General features: G+C 33.3%; 1 protein-coding gene across 15 annotated transcripts in view; it reads left to right on the plus strand.

The window, feature by feature from the left end:
* Positions 1-16,182, plus strand: part of CCDC102B (coiled-coil domain containing 102B) — a 376,391-nt gene that overhangs the window by 94,106 nt on the left and 266,103 nt on the right. For 12 of the 15 annotated variants that reach the window (XR_010137621.1, XR_010137622.1, XM_063716943.1 and 9 more), the window contains one exon: positions 7,264-7,314. The exons of 2 other annotated variants lie outside the window; for them this stretch is intronic. The gene's annotated coding sequence lies outside the window, so the exon portion shown is untranslated. Of the gene's footprint in view, positions 1-7,110; positions 7,315-16,182 lie in introns of those variants that run through there. One more of the 15 variants, XM_063716945.1, reaches the window with a different exon arrangement.

The raw sequence follows: 16,182 nt of genomic DNA on the forward strand, positions 1-16,182 counted from the left end.
AATAAATTGTTAAAAGAATTGATTCTTGTGATAATACCCTCTACCTTCACTGAAGATTTAGTACTAGTAATCAAGAATGTGTGAACATTGGTTTTAGACTCTATTTTAACTTCAGCCACAAATTCATCATGTACAGAAAGAGAATTTCAAGTAGTAAGAATGATTATGTATTGAATGTCTACATTGTGCCTGGGGTATCTGGGTGTGCATATTGTAGCATATATTCTAACAATAAACTGTAGGTAAAATCACTCCAGTTTTATGGTTTAAACTGAGTCTGGGAAAAGTAAACTTCTCTAAGATCTCACACCTGTTCAAAAGTTAAATGAAGTCACTTTTCACTATAGTCTTCTTCCTATTTCCTTTTTTTTTTTTTTTTTTTTTTTTAAGACGGAGTCTCGCTCTGTTGCCCAGGCTGGAGTGCAATGGCACGATCTCGGCTCCGCCTCCCGGGTTCACGCCATTCTCCTGCCTCAGCCTCCTGAGTAGCTGGGACTACAGGCGCCCGCCACCACGCCCGGCTAATTTTTGTATTTTTAGTACAGACGGGGTTTCACCATGTTATCCAGGATGGTCTCGATATCCTGAAATCGTGATCCGCCCGCCTCGGCGTATCAAAGTGCTGGGATTACAGGCGTGAGGCACTGCACCCAGCCTCCTTTTCCCTAAGGGGGCAAAAAGTCTTGCAGAAAATTTCTCTTAAAGAGCCATTGACTATTTTAAGATCAGTAATAATGTCTAAAAGCAGCATTAAATAGGGTAATGATCAGTTTGTCTGCCTTAGTGTACAATACAACAGAAAATAAAATGTTTTTGTATTCAAGCTAACTTCTGCTATGATTCACACAACATAATTTTGTCTGCTCCATTGTTCTGCATTGTGAGAGAAAGAAAACAGTGAGTTGTGTTCAAGCCACAGGAGTCCCAAGTTGGTCAGACCAAAAATTATGCTATTTTCCATTTATGTTTTTTTTTTTACTAGTAGGAAAATCCATCGTTATAAAATGTTGCATGCATTTTTATATTTTATTTCAATTCTTGATGACTTTTATAAAACACTTGATTCACATTACATATGCCTGAGAATTCTTTAGACTTGTTAATAGTACGTATTATCTGAAAGCATAAAATACATTTGAATGAGGGTTTGTTTTCTAGATTTCATACAACAGAACTCAGTGGGACACTTGGGAGTCTGAGGAAAGATGTTTAGGTTGCCAAAGAGTGTTCAAAATTTAAAAGTAAATTTGGCTTTCATAAACATAATGAACAAAAGGAACTCAACACTTGAATTTAGCCTTCTTCCAAAATATGCCGTCATTTTTTGCATTTTCCATTTTAACATTTAAACAGCAAAATAATTATCTTGTTTCTGTTTTTCTGTGTCTCAACTCTTTGCAAATGGAAATATATTCAAAGAAGATGAAGGAAGTGGTTAGGCTTTTTCTGCAAGTTCAATTATCTTTGTGTTATTGCTCATTATTTTGAAGCACGCCTAGACAATCTCGTTGGTTATCTATTTAGATTGAACATTTTTATAAACGCGAGAAAGATAACTGTGAATGAAGATGTTGTTAAGCAAATGTTCTTAGTCATGTGTGTGGGTGTGTAGGGGTAAACATAGGAAAATTGATTACTCGGTCATGAGACTTACTAAAGGCTTTCCACATCATCTGCTAAGACTCATGTCTCATTTCCATTAAGAGAAGGAATATTTGATAATGAAATTCTCCTTATCTGAACATAATTGTTTTAATGAGTATTAACTTCATAAGACAAGGAAATATCTGGATAATTTAATTTGGGTGGTAGGATAACTAAAGCATGAATCAACTAGAATTTTGTGATATATTCCTTGTAGTAAAGATACATGTAGAAGAAAAGCTAAAATTTTCATTATATATGTTATATATACACATTTCATTACTATTTTGTATTTTAAGTCCATTCAAAATCTCCATATTAAACTACATTATTTTACAACAACGTATTGAGACTCATTGAGTTTGTGCAGTATTTTCTTTTGGAGGAAAATGTCTCCTTTCCAGGGTAGCTGATTGAGCTACAACTTGCTGAGAACTGTGAATTTCAGGCCCTGTGCTGTCCCTGTGGTCTGTTTGTACTTCAATGGGAGAACACTTTACTATATTGTGATAGTATTCTGTTTATCGTGTCTATTCTCCTGCTTAATCTGGAAGCTACTTGACAGCTAGAAATTTGGAAAGACATAGTATTTGTAAGGATAGTACTTGGCAGTTGGCTGCTTTCTGATTATTTAAATGAGGTTCAACGTTGATGGCTTTATGTAAAGTTAATAAATTTAAACATATGCAGCTCAATGAATTTTTAAAAAGAATACACCCATGTAACCAATACCCAGATCAAGTAATAGAATATTGTTGGCATTCTAGAAGCCTTCTTCATGCCTTCCTCCTGTCATTACCACTCCAACTAAGGGTAAACACTGTTCTGAGTTTTCATGAGTAGCTTTTCCTCTTTTTGAACTTGTTATAATTGGGATTATGCAGTATGTATTATTTTGTGCCAGCTTCTTTTACTTCGAATTTTGTTTGTGAGATTCCTCCAACTGTAGCAACAGTTCATCTGTTTTTATTGTTACACAGTAACTATGGTAAAATTTTTGCATCCATTTTTAGTTTATAGACAAAGATACATTCAATTTTGAGCAATTAGGAATAATGTTGCTATGACAATTCTTAAGGGATGTTGGTTTCCATTGCAGTTTTAATTTGCACTTCCTTGGTAACATATAATGTAAGAACTATCCATGTGATTATTGCCTATGTGCATATTGTCTTTCATGAAGTACATCTTCAAGTTTTTAGCATGTTATTGAAAAATCATGTGGTTAACTTTTTCTGTCAGTTTGTGACTTTATGAATCCTCCGTGGATATATATGCACGCTTAATGCATTCTTCACGCTATTATTTGCCTTTTCATTCTGTTGACAATGTCTTTCTTCTCATGAACAGAAATTCATAGGTTTAATAAAATTCTTTTTATAAATATTTTTACTTTACAGTTAATGCTTGATATCCTGTTTAGAAAAATCTTAACTGCAATATCATGAATGATTTTTCTTAGATGACTTCTAGGAGGCTTATAGTTTTGTTTTACACTTTTAGTGAGGATTCTATTGGGAACTGACTTTTTTAAAAGCTGTGATGTAGCTGTTAGTTCCATATGGACACGATTGACCTAGTTCCTTTTGTTGAAAAAGGGAAAAATAATTTCACATACTGAACTGTCATAAATTAGGTCTCCGGAGATGTGGATCCATGTTCGGACTCTTAATTCTCTTTCATTTGTCTATTTGTCTCTCTTTGAGCTAAGGAGTCATTGTCTTAATTACTGTAGCTTTATGTCATATTCATATCCAATAATATAATTCTCTAAATTTGTTCTTTTTTTAAAAAAAGTTTTGGCTTTCTTTGACTTTTTCTATTTTCAAATGGGTGTTAGTATCAGCTTATCAATTTTGACAAAATAAAATTTGTGAGGTTTTGACTGGAATTATTGAATACATAGGTTGATTTATGCATAAATGTCATCCTCACAATTTTGAGCTTTCTGGTCCACAAACAGACATAATATATTCCTTTACTTATTTAGATATTCTTTAATTCCTCTTACGAGTGTATTGTAGTTTATACGATGTAAGCTTACCTATCTTCTGGTACATCCCTAGCTACCTAATGCATATAATGCTATAATAGAATTGTATTAATTATTACAATTTGATATTTGATGTCTAAATATTGGTTTCTAAAAGTAGACATACACGTAATTGTGTATATTGACTTTAGATTAGTAACTTTACTAAAAATCACATATTAGTTTTAATAGTTTGTGAATTATTTTGAATTTCTACTTACACAATCATACTGTACAAAATGAGAGTTTTATTTATTTTCACTTCTATTTAATTTCCTTTCCTCATCATACTAATGGCTAGACCTCTCCTTTTATATAATACTGAACAGTAGTGGCATTAGGAGGCACATCCTTTTCATACTATTTTCAGGGGTAAAGCTATCAATAATTCAAAATTAAAGGTGATTGCTTTAGGTTTTCTGCAGAAAACTGTTATCATATCAACTACTTTCCCTTCTATTTTTAGCTGGTTAGTTTTTCAAATTGTAAACTGGTGTTGAATTTTACCAAATGCATTTTATTCATGTATTGGGGTGTTTCCACTTTATTTTGTTAACATGGTTTATTAAGTCAATCACAATGATTGATAATCAAATGCTAAACCAAAATTATATTTCTGGAGCATATTCAACTTCGTGATATATTAATTGTTTTAAACACCAAATTTCTCTTGCTAACATTTCTATTAGGGCGTTTATGTCAACTTGAGAGATTTGCCATTAAGTCCTGGTAAGGTCTTGGTATCAGGGTTTTATTGACCTCATAAAATGAGTTGGCATGTGTTAACTCTTTTTCTCTTATCTGGAAAAGTTTGTGAAAATTGATATCATCTCTTCCTGGTAAGAAAATTTCTTCGTTTTGAATTCTTCATAAATAATCTTTGCTAGATTATTTTCTTTTAAATGTCTTTCATTCATTCATTTATTCTTTCATTCATACAATAAATATTTACTTAATGTCCACTCTGACAGACATTGTGCTAGCCCTGCAGATGGAATGGTGAGCAGAAACAAGCATGGATCTTATCCACATTGAGCTCACAGCATAGCTGGTGTGGAAGATAGAGTAATCAAATAATTTAAAAGCATGGACCAAACTCTATTAAAAATTTATGAAGTATGGGTGCCAGTGCTCAGAGATTACAGCAGGGACACCTAACCTATGACATGATTATGAAGTCTTCCTTAGGAAACTAAGAGTCAGAAATAGATAGACTGCCTCATTTCTTTTTTCTTATTTGAACTTATATCTAATTCATGTGGTTAGAATGTTCTAAATGAGGATAAGTGGCTTCCCAGTGTGGTTCATTTTCTATGTTATGTAGAGGATGTCCCAAAGTATTGGAGTTTGGTGATCCAAAAGCAAATTCATGTCCTTCACACTACACAAAAATTTGGCACAAATACTACATACTTAAGTCAGAAAAGAAAAAACACTAAAAATAAATTGGTCTCACTGGGCCCTTAATAGCAATGCCTAAAAATAAATACTTGCTGCTTGTCTTCAATTTAGTGCAGTCATTTATTCTTATCATTTTCTACTTTCTGTCAAAATACATAACGTGTATTTTCCAGGATGCTATATTTTATAAAATTTTAAAAATTAATTTTATAAATATAATATCTTTATTAATATTTTACAATAACTTGTTTGGATGCACTATACAATCTCTTTCCTAATTCTTTAATTAGACTCGCATACAATATTTAAATGCCACAGAGAGAAAACAAATTTTGAGTAATCAAAATTCTTCCCTTTAATGAGAAATACAGTTTTGTCCTATCTGGAAAGTTAGCTCATGCACTGCAAAACCATGCCAAATACAGGCAGCAGAATAATAAACCCAATATGTTGCAAAGTTCTTTCTTTTCCTTCTTTTCTTTTCCTTCTTCCTTCCTTCCAATTGAAATATATAAATATATGTGTGTATATATATGTATGTATATACACATATATATATATTTTCTACGGAGAAAATCAGTAGATGTTAATTAGTAACTGAAACAAGTTTCTTTAAATTTTAAACATCTAATAACCATTTTGAGTAAACTATATATACACCATTTAATATAATTGTAGAGAAAAATAAAATAAAATATTCCAAAATAATTTCAAAACTCCCTTAGGAAAGAGCCAAGAGTTTCAATGTCAAAAGAGTTTCAAGATTTGTATTCTCCTATTTGGGATATGATGAGTATAAAGGATTTACTAAATGTGCTAGGTCAAATATCACTTTGTTCTAGAAGCTTGTAAAATTATAAATTGGAATACTTTCTAAAAATTATGAAAACTACTGTAGTTTTCTGAGAATTTAGTTTTTTCATTGTTTAAAGCTGAAATATTGGCTGGGCATGGCGGCTCACTCTAATCCCAGCACTTTGGAAACCCAAGGCGGGTGGCTCACGAGGTCAGGAGTTTGAGATCAGCCTGGCTAACATAGTGAAACCCTGTCTCTACTAAAAATACAAAACTTAGCTGGTCATAGTGGGGCACGCCTGTAGTCCCAGGTATTCAGGATGCTGAAGCAGGAGAATCACTTGAACCCGGGAGGCGTAAGTTGCAGTGAGCTGAGATTGCACCACTGCACTCCAGCCTGGGCAACATAGCGAGACTCCATTTCAAAAAAAAGAAAAAAACCCCTGAAATTTTGTAGAAACAAATAAATGTTTAACATGCCAATTTGGTGTTCTAATTTGAAATTGGGCATTTAAAAACTGTGATTATTTAATACTATTATTATTTTTGTTTTTTACAACGCCTATTTTTAGATACACAGGGTACCTGTGCAGGTTTGTTACATGGGTATGTTGCACCCAGGTAGAGAGTATATTACCTAATACGTAGTTTTTCAACTCCCCTCCTCCCAGTAGTCCACAATGTCTATTGTTTCCATTTTTATGTCCATGCATACTCAATGTTTAGCTCCCACTTTAAAGTGAGAACATGCGGTATTTAGTTTTCTGTTCTTGCATTCATTAGCTTAGGATTATGGCCTCCGGCTCCATCCATTTGTTGCAAAGGACAATATTTCATTCTTTCTATGGCTGTGTAGTATTTCTTGATATATATGTGAGGCAGGAGAATAGCGTCTGGAGACAGGGAGCCTAAGGCCAACCTGAGGCTGACTTCTTGGAACTGAACCAAAAAGAAAACCTCACCTCTCCATGCCTAAGTGACAAGAAACCAGAGTCACCCCCCTCTACAAACCCCCTCCACGCCCCATAGCACAAATGGGAAGCACCTCTGATTGGTCTGGGGCCAAGCCTTCACTTCAGCCTTTGATTGGTTGCAGGACCAGGCTCCATTTCAGCCTCTGATTGGTTGTGGGCCAAGCCTCCACTTCAGCCTCTGATTAGTCATGGTCCAATGCTTCATTCGCATAGGTTGTAACCAATTGGAGGCCTCTAAAGGGTACATATAGGTGTTACCAAATTCTTTTAGCTTAGTAAAAACTTTAAAGAACATTGCAGTTGGGGCTCTGGAGCCACTTGCTCGAACCCGCTGCCTGTCTATAGAGTGTATGTTTGCTTCAGTAAATCTGTGCTTTCATTGCTTTGTTCTTTTGTTGTTTTGTTTGTGCGTCTTAGAATTCCGAATTCCAAGAACCTGGACAACTTGCCGTCAAGACTTTCCATCAGGTAACTTATATACCACATTTCTTTATCCAATCCACCATTGATGGATACCTAGGTTGATTCCATGTCTTTGCTATTGTGAAAAGTAGCGATGAGCCTATGAGTGCACGTGTCTTTTTGGCTTCATGATCTATTTTCCTTTGGGTATATACCCAGTAATGGGATTGATTGCTGTGTTGAATGGTAGCCCTGTTTTAAGTTCTTTAGCAAATCTCCGAATTGCTTTCCATGGTGGCTGATCTAATTTACACCGCCAGCAACAGTGTATAAGCATTCCTTTAACTCTGCAGCCTCACCAGCATCTGTCGTTTTTGGACTTTTTAATAATGGCCATTCTAACTGGTGTGAGATGGTATCTCATTGTGGTTTCGATTTGTATTTCCCTGATGGTTAGTGATAATGAGCATCTTTTCACATGTTTGTGATTTCTTGTGTGTCTTCTTTGTGAAATGTATGTTCATGTCCTTCACCCACTTTTTAATGGGGTCATTTGTTTTCTGCTTGTTGATTTAAGTTCCTTAAGCATTCTAGATATTAGACCTTTGCTGGATGCATAGTTTGTGAATAATTTTTTCCCATTCTGCCGGCTGTCTATTTACTCTGTCGATAGGTTCTTTTGCTGTGCAAAAGCTCTTTAATTTAATTATGTCCCACTTGTCATTTTTAGGGTTTTTCTTTTGCAATTGCTTTGGGAGACTCAGCTGAAAATTATGTGCCAAGGCTGATGTCAAGACGGGTATTTCCTAGGTTTTCTTTTCGGAATTTTATGGTTTGAGGTCTTACATTTAAACCTTTAATCCATCTTGAGTTAGTGTTTATGTATAGTAAAAAGCAAGGGTCCAGTTTCATTCTCTGCATATAGCTAGCCAGTTATCCCAGTAACATGTATTGCATGAGGAGGCCTTTTCCCATTGCTTGTTTTTGTTGGCTTTTTCACAGATCGGATGGTTGTAGGTGTGTGGTTATATTTCTGAGTTTTCTATTCTGAGCCTTTTGGCAAAGTCTTTAGGGTTTTCTAAGTACAGAATCATATTGTTAGTGAAGAGAGATAGTTTGACTTCTTTTTCAATTTGGATGACTTTTATTTCTTTCTCTTGCCTGATTGTTCCGGCCAGGACTTCCAGTACTATGTTGAATAGGAGTGGTGAGAGTGGGCATCCTCCTCTTGTTCCAGTTCTCAAGGGGAATGGTTTCAGCTAAAAACTGTGATTTTCAATTACATTCCTAAAATACATTTCATTGGATAAAATATAGACAGAAAAATAAAAATATTGAAATGTGTACAAGTTGTTATTTGAATAGTACAGAATAGCCAGACTGACATGATATTATAAGTATTTGGAAATGTTTTCTGTTAAGCCAAAGTCTCTGTGAAATTACAATTTAAAAAATTATGTGTAACAATAACAGTGATTAAAATAGATCTTTGCTCATCTGAAAAATTTGTCTATCTTTCATATACACACTATCATCACACAGTCACACATGCACTCCATAAATAAAAACTGGAAAGGTATAGAGAGATAAATACATATGTACCTCTTGGTTTCTAGTAAGAAGGAAATAGGTTAATATATGTGAAATACTCAGGAAAATTCTGTCTCTTTTTCTTTCTCTTTTGTCTTTCTCTCCTTCTTGTGTCCACAACTTTCATTGTTAGATGCCAAACAGTTCAGTTTATCTGTTATTTGATCTACAGAAGTTACTCTTATATAAAGGTAAATATTACAAAATATATTGAGAGACATTAAAATGATTTATTCTCATAGTAAATGAAACTGACATGCTTAAAGATTTTAATGCCACCTTATGTGTTCAAAGTAAGCCCTACTGAACTTAAGGTGCTATTTGAATAGAAAGCTTTTTTCATGCTATTGTATTTGGCATTCAAAAAATAGGAAAGAAAAAGCTAAATAATACATTGGCAGTTCCATTTTTCCAAAGTAAAACAATATTTGGGTTTTAAGTTTAAAAATATTTGTCAGTAAATTAGGCCAGGCGCGGTCTGTAATCCCCGCACTTTGGGAGGCCGAGGTGAGCAGATCACTTGAAGCCAGGAGTTGGAGCCCAGCATGGCCAGCGTAGCAAAACTCCATCTCTACTAAAAATATAAAAATTAGTCGGGCATGGTGGTGTGTGCCTGTAGCCCCAGCTACTCAGAAGGCTGAGGCAGGAGAATCACTTGAATCAGGGAGACAGAAGTTGCAGTGAGCTGAGATCACTCCACTTTACTCCAGCCTAAGCAACAGAGTGAGACTCTAAAAATAATAATGATAATAAATAAATAAATCAACATTCAATAAGTTATTAAAACTTCAAGAGGTAAAAATGAACATCTTCATCTTTGCATACCCCTCAGCGGAAAATCATGCAACGAATTAAATGCAGTAATTCTGCTTGTAGCAGAATCCAAGTATTTTGTACTTACAGGTAGTCATGTGCTCTTGAAAAGCACTTTAGGAAAATAAATCTGTACAGTGTTCTCATTTTCTAATTTTAAGTTGTTAAAGGCACCATTTAATGTCAATTTATATTTCCTGTTACTGTCATCTCTTCAGGAGGTTAATATATACTAATGAAAACCTAGAATATTTCTCTCTTGTTTGTTTTTATTTTCCAAATATCAAGAGATTAAAATGCATTTTTCTGACAATTCACATTCTTTTAATAGACTGCAGACACAGAAACTGTGAGGTAATAAATTTAGGGTTCTAAGAAACTAAATTTTGGTGTAATTTGTTATGCAGCAATATAGTTTCTGTGGAATACAGGTGTGGCTTAATTGAATCCTCTGGCCCTGAGTCTCTCTCATAGGCTGCAGGGAAGGTGTCAGCCAGAGCTGCAGTGGATTGAAGACGCAACTTGGGATAGATCTGCTGCCAAGATTGCACAAATGGTTGTGGGCAGGATTTAGTTTCTGGGAGCTGGTGGCCAGAAGCCCTCCTCATTTCCTTGCCACGTGGGCCTCTCCAAACAACTGCTTATGACATGGCTCTTGGGTTCATCTGTGACCAAGAGAGAAGGCAATAGAAAGAATGCTAGCAACATGGAAATCTCATTCTTTCATAATCTGATTTCAGAAGTCACATCTTACCACTTTTATAACATTATATTCATTAGAAGCAGGTCACAGGGCAGCCCCCACTGAGAGGAAGGGAATTAGACAAGGCTGTGAACATCAAAAGAGGGGATAAGTGAGGGACATTTTAGAAGTGTGTCTATATTTTTATTTTTAAAAAACGATATACACACACACTGGGAAAATCAATTTGAATTTTTTTCTTTTCCATTTTACCCAATTATTCTGAGGTTAAGGAAATATTTCAAGAATAAAACAAAATATAATTACAAGGTTTGAAGTCATGACCATAATCTCTCTTTTTATTGGCATTTATTAGCACCTGATTGATCACGTTAATTGTTACATAGCTATAATCTATATTTGAAATTTATGGATAAGAGTTAAAATGAAAGATTTATATGCCATAGTATTTACATTACTATATAACCAATGCTGAACTTCTAATACAAAATGTCAGCACTAGGAATATCAATTCAAATGATAGTGAATTTCTCACCTGAAGCCACAAAGGCTACAAGGAGATGGTACATTTTTAAGTGTTGAAAAAAAATCAAGTGATAATTATAGAACTGGTAAAACTATCCTTCGGGGAATGAATGCAAAGTAAAGATACCAGATCAAGGAGAGCTATAAGATGCTATTAATAGCGAGAACTACCCTTAAAAATTGGCTAAAGGAAATTGCATAAACAGAAACAAAATGATAAAAGAATTCTGTAGCATCAAAAAACAAGAAAGAGCAATCAAATAGAAATATGAATCTATAAGATAGACTATCTTTCTCCTCATTTGTTTTATAAGTCATATTTAATGATCGAAATAAAAATTATAAAATCACTTTATACTCAAGAAAGTGATATTTAATGATAGAGAAGGTAAAATGACCTAAAGAGAAGTAAGTTTTCCATACTTCACTTGAAGTGATGAAATGTCGATTTCCAGTAGATAAGGCTGTTACATTTGTGTCTTTTAACTCTCAGAATAACAAGTATGAAAACTGTACAAAGTGATAAACTAAAAAATACTGTAAGTATATCAGCCAGGTGGAATCCAAACAAAAATTCAAATAACAAACAGGAAAGCAAAAGAAGAAAAGCAGGGATGAGAGAGGACACAAAGAAAACAAATTATAAAATGGCAGATATAAGTTCTAACACATCAATAATTACTGTAAATGTAAATGGCCTAAATAGACGAGGTAGAAGTCAGAGATTGGCAGGGTGAATAAAACAAAAACAAACAAACAAAAAGCATGAGCAAGTTATATGCTATTAATAAGGAACTTGACAAGAAACTCACTTCCTCAGATCATCAATTAAGATTGCCATTTATCACAAATAAAATAATGGAAAATAAAAGGATGGAAAAAAGTAACTTGGAAATAGTAGTTTTTAAAAAATACCTAAGAGTGGCTACGTTAATATCAGAGATGTCACTTCAGGACAAAACAAAATGAAATAAAATATAGAAACCCACCACAGACAAGGAGGGACATTTCATAATGATAAAAGGATCAATACATCAGGAAGACATAATTATCCTATATGAATATTTGTAAAACAACACAGCTTCCAAACACATGAAGCAAAAACAGGTAGGGCTGAAAAAAGAAATAGACAAATCAGGAATTATAGTTGAGGATTTCAGAAATCTCTCTCAATAACTAATAAAATGACTACACAGAGTATCAGCAGAGGTATAGAGAATCTGAACAATACAATCAACAAATAGGATCTAATTGTCATGTATAGAACACTCCACCATACAATTGCAGAATACACATATTTTCAAGTGTCATGTAACATGCACCAAGGTACATATCCTATATACCAAAAAAAAAAAAAAAAAACCCTTCAACTAATGTAACAGAATTGAAATTAGGCAGAGTATGTTCTCTTTCTGTAATGAAATCAGACTAAAAATCAACAGCAGAAATACAACAGAAATATCTCTAAAGAAGCAAAAATTAGACAACACGTGTCTAAATAATTCATGGTTCAATGAGGAATTCGCTAAGAAAATAAAAAAATACAAAACTGAATAAAATGAAAATACTAATGTCAAATATTTGAAAGACAGCTAAAGTAGTGCAGAGAAGAAAGATCATGCCCTAAATTCTTACATTAGAAGTAAAGTACTCAAGCCAATAATCTAAGTTCCTACCACAAGAAACTTAGAAAAAAACTTAGAAAAACAATTCAAATATATTTGAATTGTTATTTCTTTTATTTAAATTGTTACTTTATTTAAAAATATTTAAATTGTTATTTCTTCTATTTGAATATATTTAAATTATGTGAATATATATTTAAACGTATTCTGTCTTGTCGCTTCCAATCAATATACCGAATAAATAAGTTAAATACTGTTATAATTTTAAAATATTGCTTGACTTGATCATCAAGACGCGTATGACGATCTTATACAACTTCTTAGTGGGTATATTTAAAAAGTGGCTTTTCTGGCTTCCTTACTTTTGCAGTCTGGGTGACAGGTGTAGCTTTCTTATGTCTGATTTTTCTCTTTTCTGAAAGAAAAAACTGTCTTGCCCATCTTTCCTACGTGTTCGCTACAACATTTGGATTCACCAGAAATTTTGCAATTTGGAGGAGCTGGGCTTTTAAAAAATTTTTTGTTGATTCGATTTATATTTTCAAAGTGTAAATCTTACCCTTTGGTCATGCTATTTACAGTGAAAATTGAATTCCAGCTCATACATACAAAATAAAGTTTAATGTACGATATCATGCATCATTTTACAGAAATGCTTTTTGCTTTAGTAAGAACTGGTGTGACTGAAGTGGAGTATTTGGATATATGCACAGGTATAGCTCATGGAAGTCTTAAATACATTGTAAAATGTCTGCTTCTGAATCCAATTTTTTCTCTAAGCTTTTTGATGTGGAATACAGTTTAGCCAAATTGGATTATTAATGTAAAGAATGTACTGTTGGGAAAATAAAACTGACTTTAAGAATAAATTTTGTCTTGATTGAAAAAAATTATAAGTGCTTTTTGAAAATAAATAGGACAATCTTTGAGCTTCACTCTTCAAACTTCGTGAAGTCTGAGAAAACTTTCCAGTCAGCCAACATAAAGCAGTTGGCAGCTTTGCACATCCTACCAAATGTGTGTGAGAAAATATTACCGCATTTATTGACATAAAGAGCTTTTTCCTGTTTACCACAAAGTGGAAATAGACCTGTGAAGATCTTGTGACTTAGCCACACAGATTCTTTACGAATAAGCGTGAATATGGTAAACGGTTTAGGAATTTTGCTTAGAAAATGTATAGGAAAATTGGGGTCATCTGTAGCTTTGTTTCCTGAAACCTTAAATGCACAAAAATATTTGGAAATCTCGATGAATTCAATATTAAAGAAAATCTATAATTTTAACAAATAAATAGATTTTTAAATGTAAAAACAACAACAAAAAACAGAAAAAATTCCCTGATCTTGATGATATAACTGTCCTTCTCTTAGTACCACCTAGTTTGTAGTGGAACTGTGATAGGAATTATTTCATAGAGTGATTTGCTCTCACATTAGATGTTGATAATAATTATCATTTGGAGTTATTTGTTATGTGGTCTCATTTTAATTTCCTTTTAACATTTTAGCATTTCTGGAAACAGTTACATTGTCATCTTTGTCGTTTAATCGATATGAAGTTCTGCAAGATGATGTTTACATAGTAATGTAAATTTCAGATACAGTCACCTGCCTAAATTTAGAAAGTGGTAGAACCTTTAACAATATCAGGCTTGTGCAGTGTTATTTCCCATAAAATGAGCACCATGTCTGTTAGCCACCTGGAAACAGTGCTAAGCTGCTAAGCACATTCTTATACAAAAATAAGATTAGCTGGGGCTATACAGTTCCAGCAGAGCTAATATTAATTTTATTTTTGGCTTAGGGTCTCAGGAAATATTTTGGCTTTTTTATTTGGCACCATTAAGTTGGATTAGATTGCGTAAGAAAATTGGGATAGTTTGTGGCTTCGTTCACTAAAACCTTGGCATGAGTATAAATATTTTAAAATGCTGATGAATTGGCTGTCAGGTTTCCATACACACAGGTAAAATATGTAGATATATAATATTGTATATTTATTCCATATATATTCTGTATAATACAGAAATATACTTAGGCTGCTAAGCTCAAATGTATGACATAATCTCTTTAAGTCTCAAAATTTGTACACTGGTGAGAAATTTCAGCAATATTTTAGAGCAGAGCTTTCTTGAACCTGCTTGGCAACCCAATTACTTCAGAAGAGTAGTTAAATGATGTATCCACCAAGAAAGTCCAAATTGTCTGAACCTAAATTTGTACTTGGCAGGCAAAGCACCATAAAGGCTTCAAGTTGATCAGCCTGCCAGAAAACAGGAATTTTATTTTTCCAAGACTCATTACAAATGATGCATTGACACTTTATAAAACGGATTATGGATTTTGGATCTCTCTGTATTTCTTTATTCATATTATATAGAAGTCAGACTGGTCACTTTTTCTCTCTGATCTATGAGGTTATTATTATAATGTAATTTTTAAGCCCCTTAAAGCTTATAGAAAACACAGCAATGACATCAAGATACTATGTGGAGAGACTCTGAAATAGTTTATTTTTAAAGAATTGGAGTTTTAAAAATCATTGAACATCATCTTAGAAACGTAATATTTTTATCACTGTTTTTTCTCAAGTAATTTTACTGAAAACCTAGCCTAAAGGAAAGGCATCACATAGATTTGAACCAGTGACACATTGCTTCAATAACACTAGTTAATAGCAATAGCTTGAAGAGGGAGCAATGAAGAGTAAGCTAGCAAAAGGTCATGCTTACTGTATTAATTCCATGCCAGTTCTTTAAAATAGAGGTAATTTCTATCTGATCCGATAATGCCATTTAAAATTTAATAACGACTCTTGGCAAACATGACATTATGTTTTAAACTTTGTGTTTATGCTCATTTTATGTTACAATGCTTTTGGAAAGTAAAATATGTAAGCTTTAAATTATTGGCAAGTTGTTCAAATTTATTTTATATTATTAAGATGCCTGCTTTGGCAAATTATTTTCCGTCTCTGTACAATTTAAAAGCCTCTCATTTGCACCAACAAGCATAGATGGAAGCTGTCTGTATAATTTGCTACAGTGTAAGGATTTTTAAAATAGAATATTTAAGCATGAACAAATCTTGAACTACACACATATGATGCCATATGGCCATTTGCTGTAATGGTTTCATTTATCTCATCATCACAACTATAGTCTTCCATTTAATAGTCTAGGTACTCTTGCAAAAGTTCATATATATATATATATGCTTTAGATCTATACAAAATGCATTTTCATACTCATCATTTGTGCATGTTTGCACAGGCCACATTTTATAATACAATAAAGTGTTTATTTTCCTGAATATTAAAAACAGATTCTTTTTTCTTTTTATCAGAGTATATGCCATCATATCTATCATAATGATTGTTTCTTAGCATTGTGCTTTGAATCTGTATTAATCTATTTTCTCACTGCAAATGGCTTTTGTTATTTTGTGTGCATTACAGGTCCTATGCTTCTTAGGAAAAAAAAATCAACAAAGGTTTCATTTTCTATAGATTAAGATAAAGCAATAATGATAAACAATAAGACAAAAATCTTTTTAATGTCTCTTTTATCCTGCCATGGAAGTTTAACTTCTGCCAAAAATGCTTTTCTTTTTGCCCCATTTCATTTTTCAGATAATACATAAAATGTCACTTGGGAGAGACTTTGCTAAGTACATA

The sequence above is a fragment of the Pongo abelii genome, chromosome 17, assembly GCF_028885655.2.
Source record: "Pongo abelii isolate AG06213 chromosome 17, NHGRI_mPonAbe1-v2.0_pri, whole genome shotgun sequence".
Classification (NCBI taxonomy): domain Eukaryota; kingdom Metazoa; phylum Chordata; class Mammalia; order Primates; family Hominidae; genus Pongo; species Pongo abelii.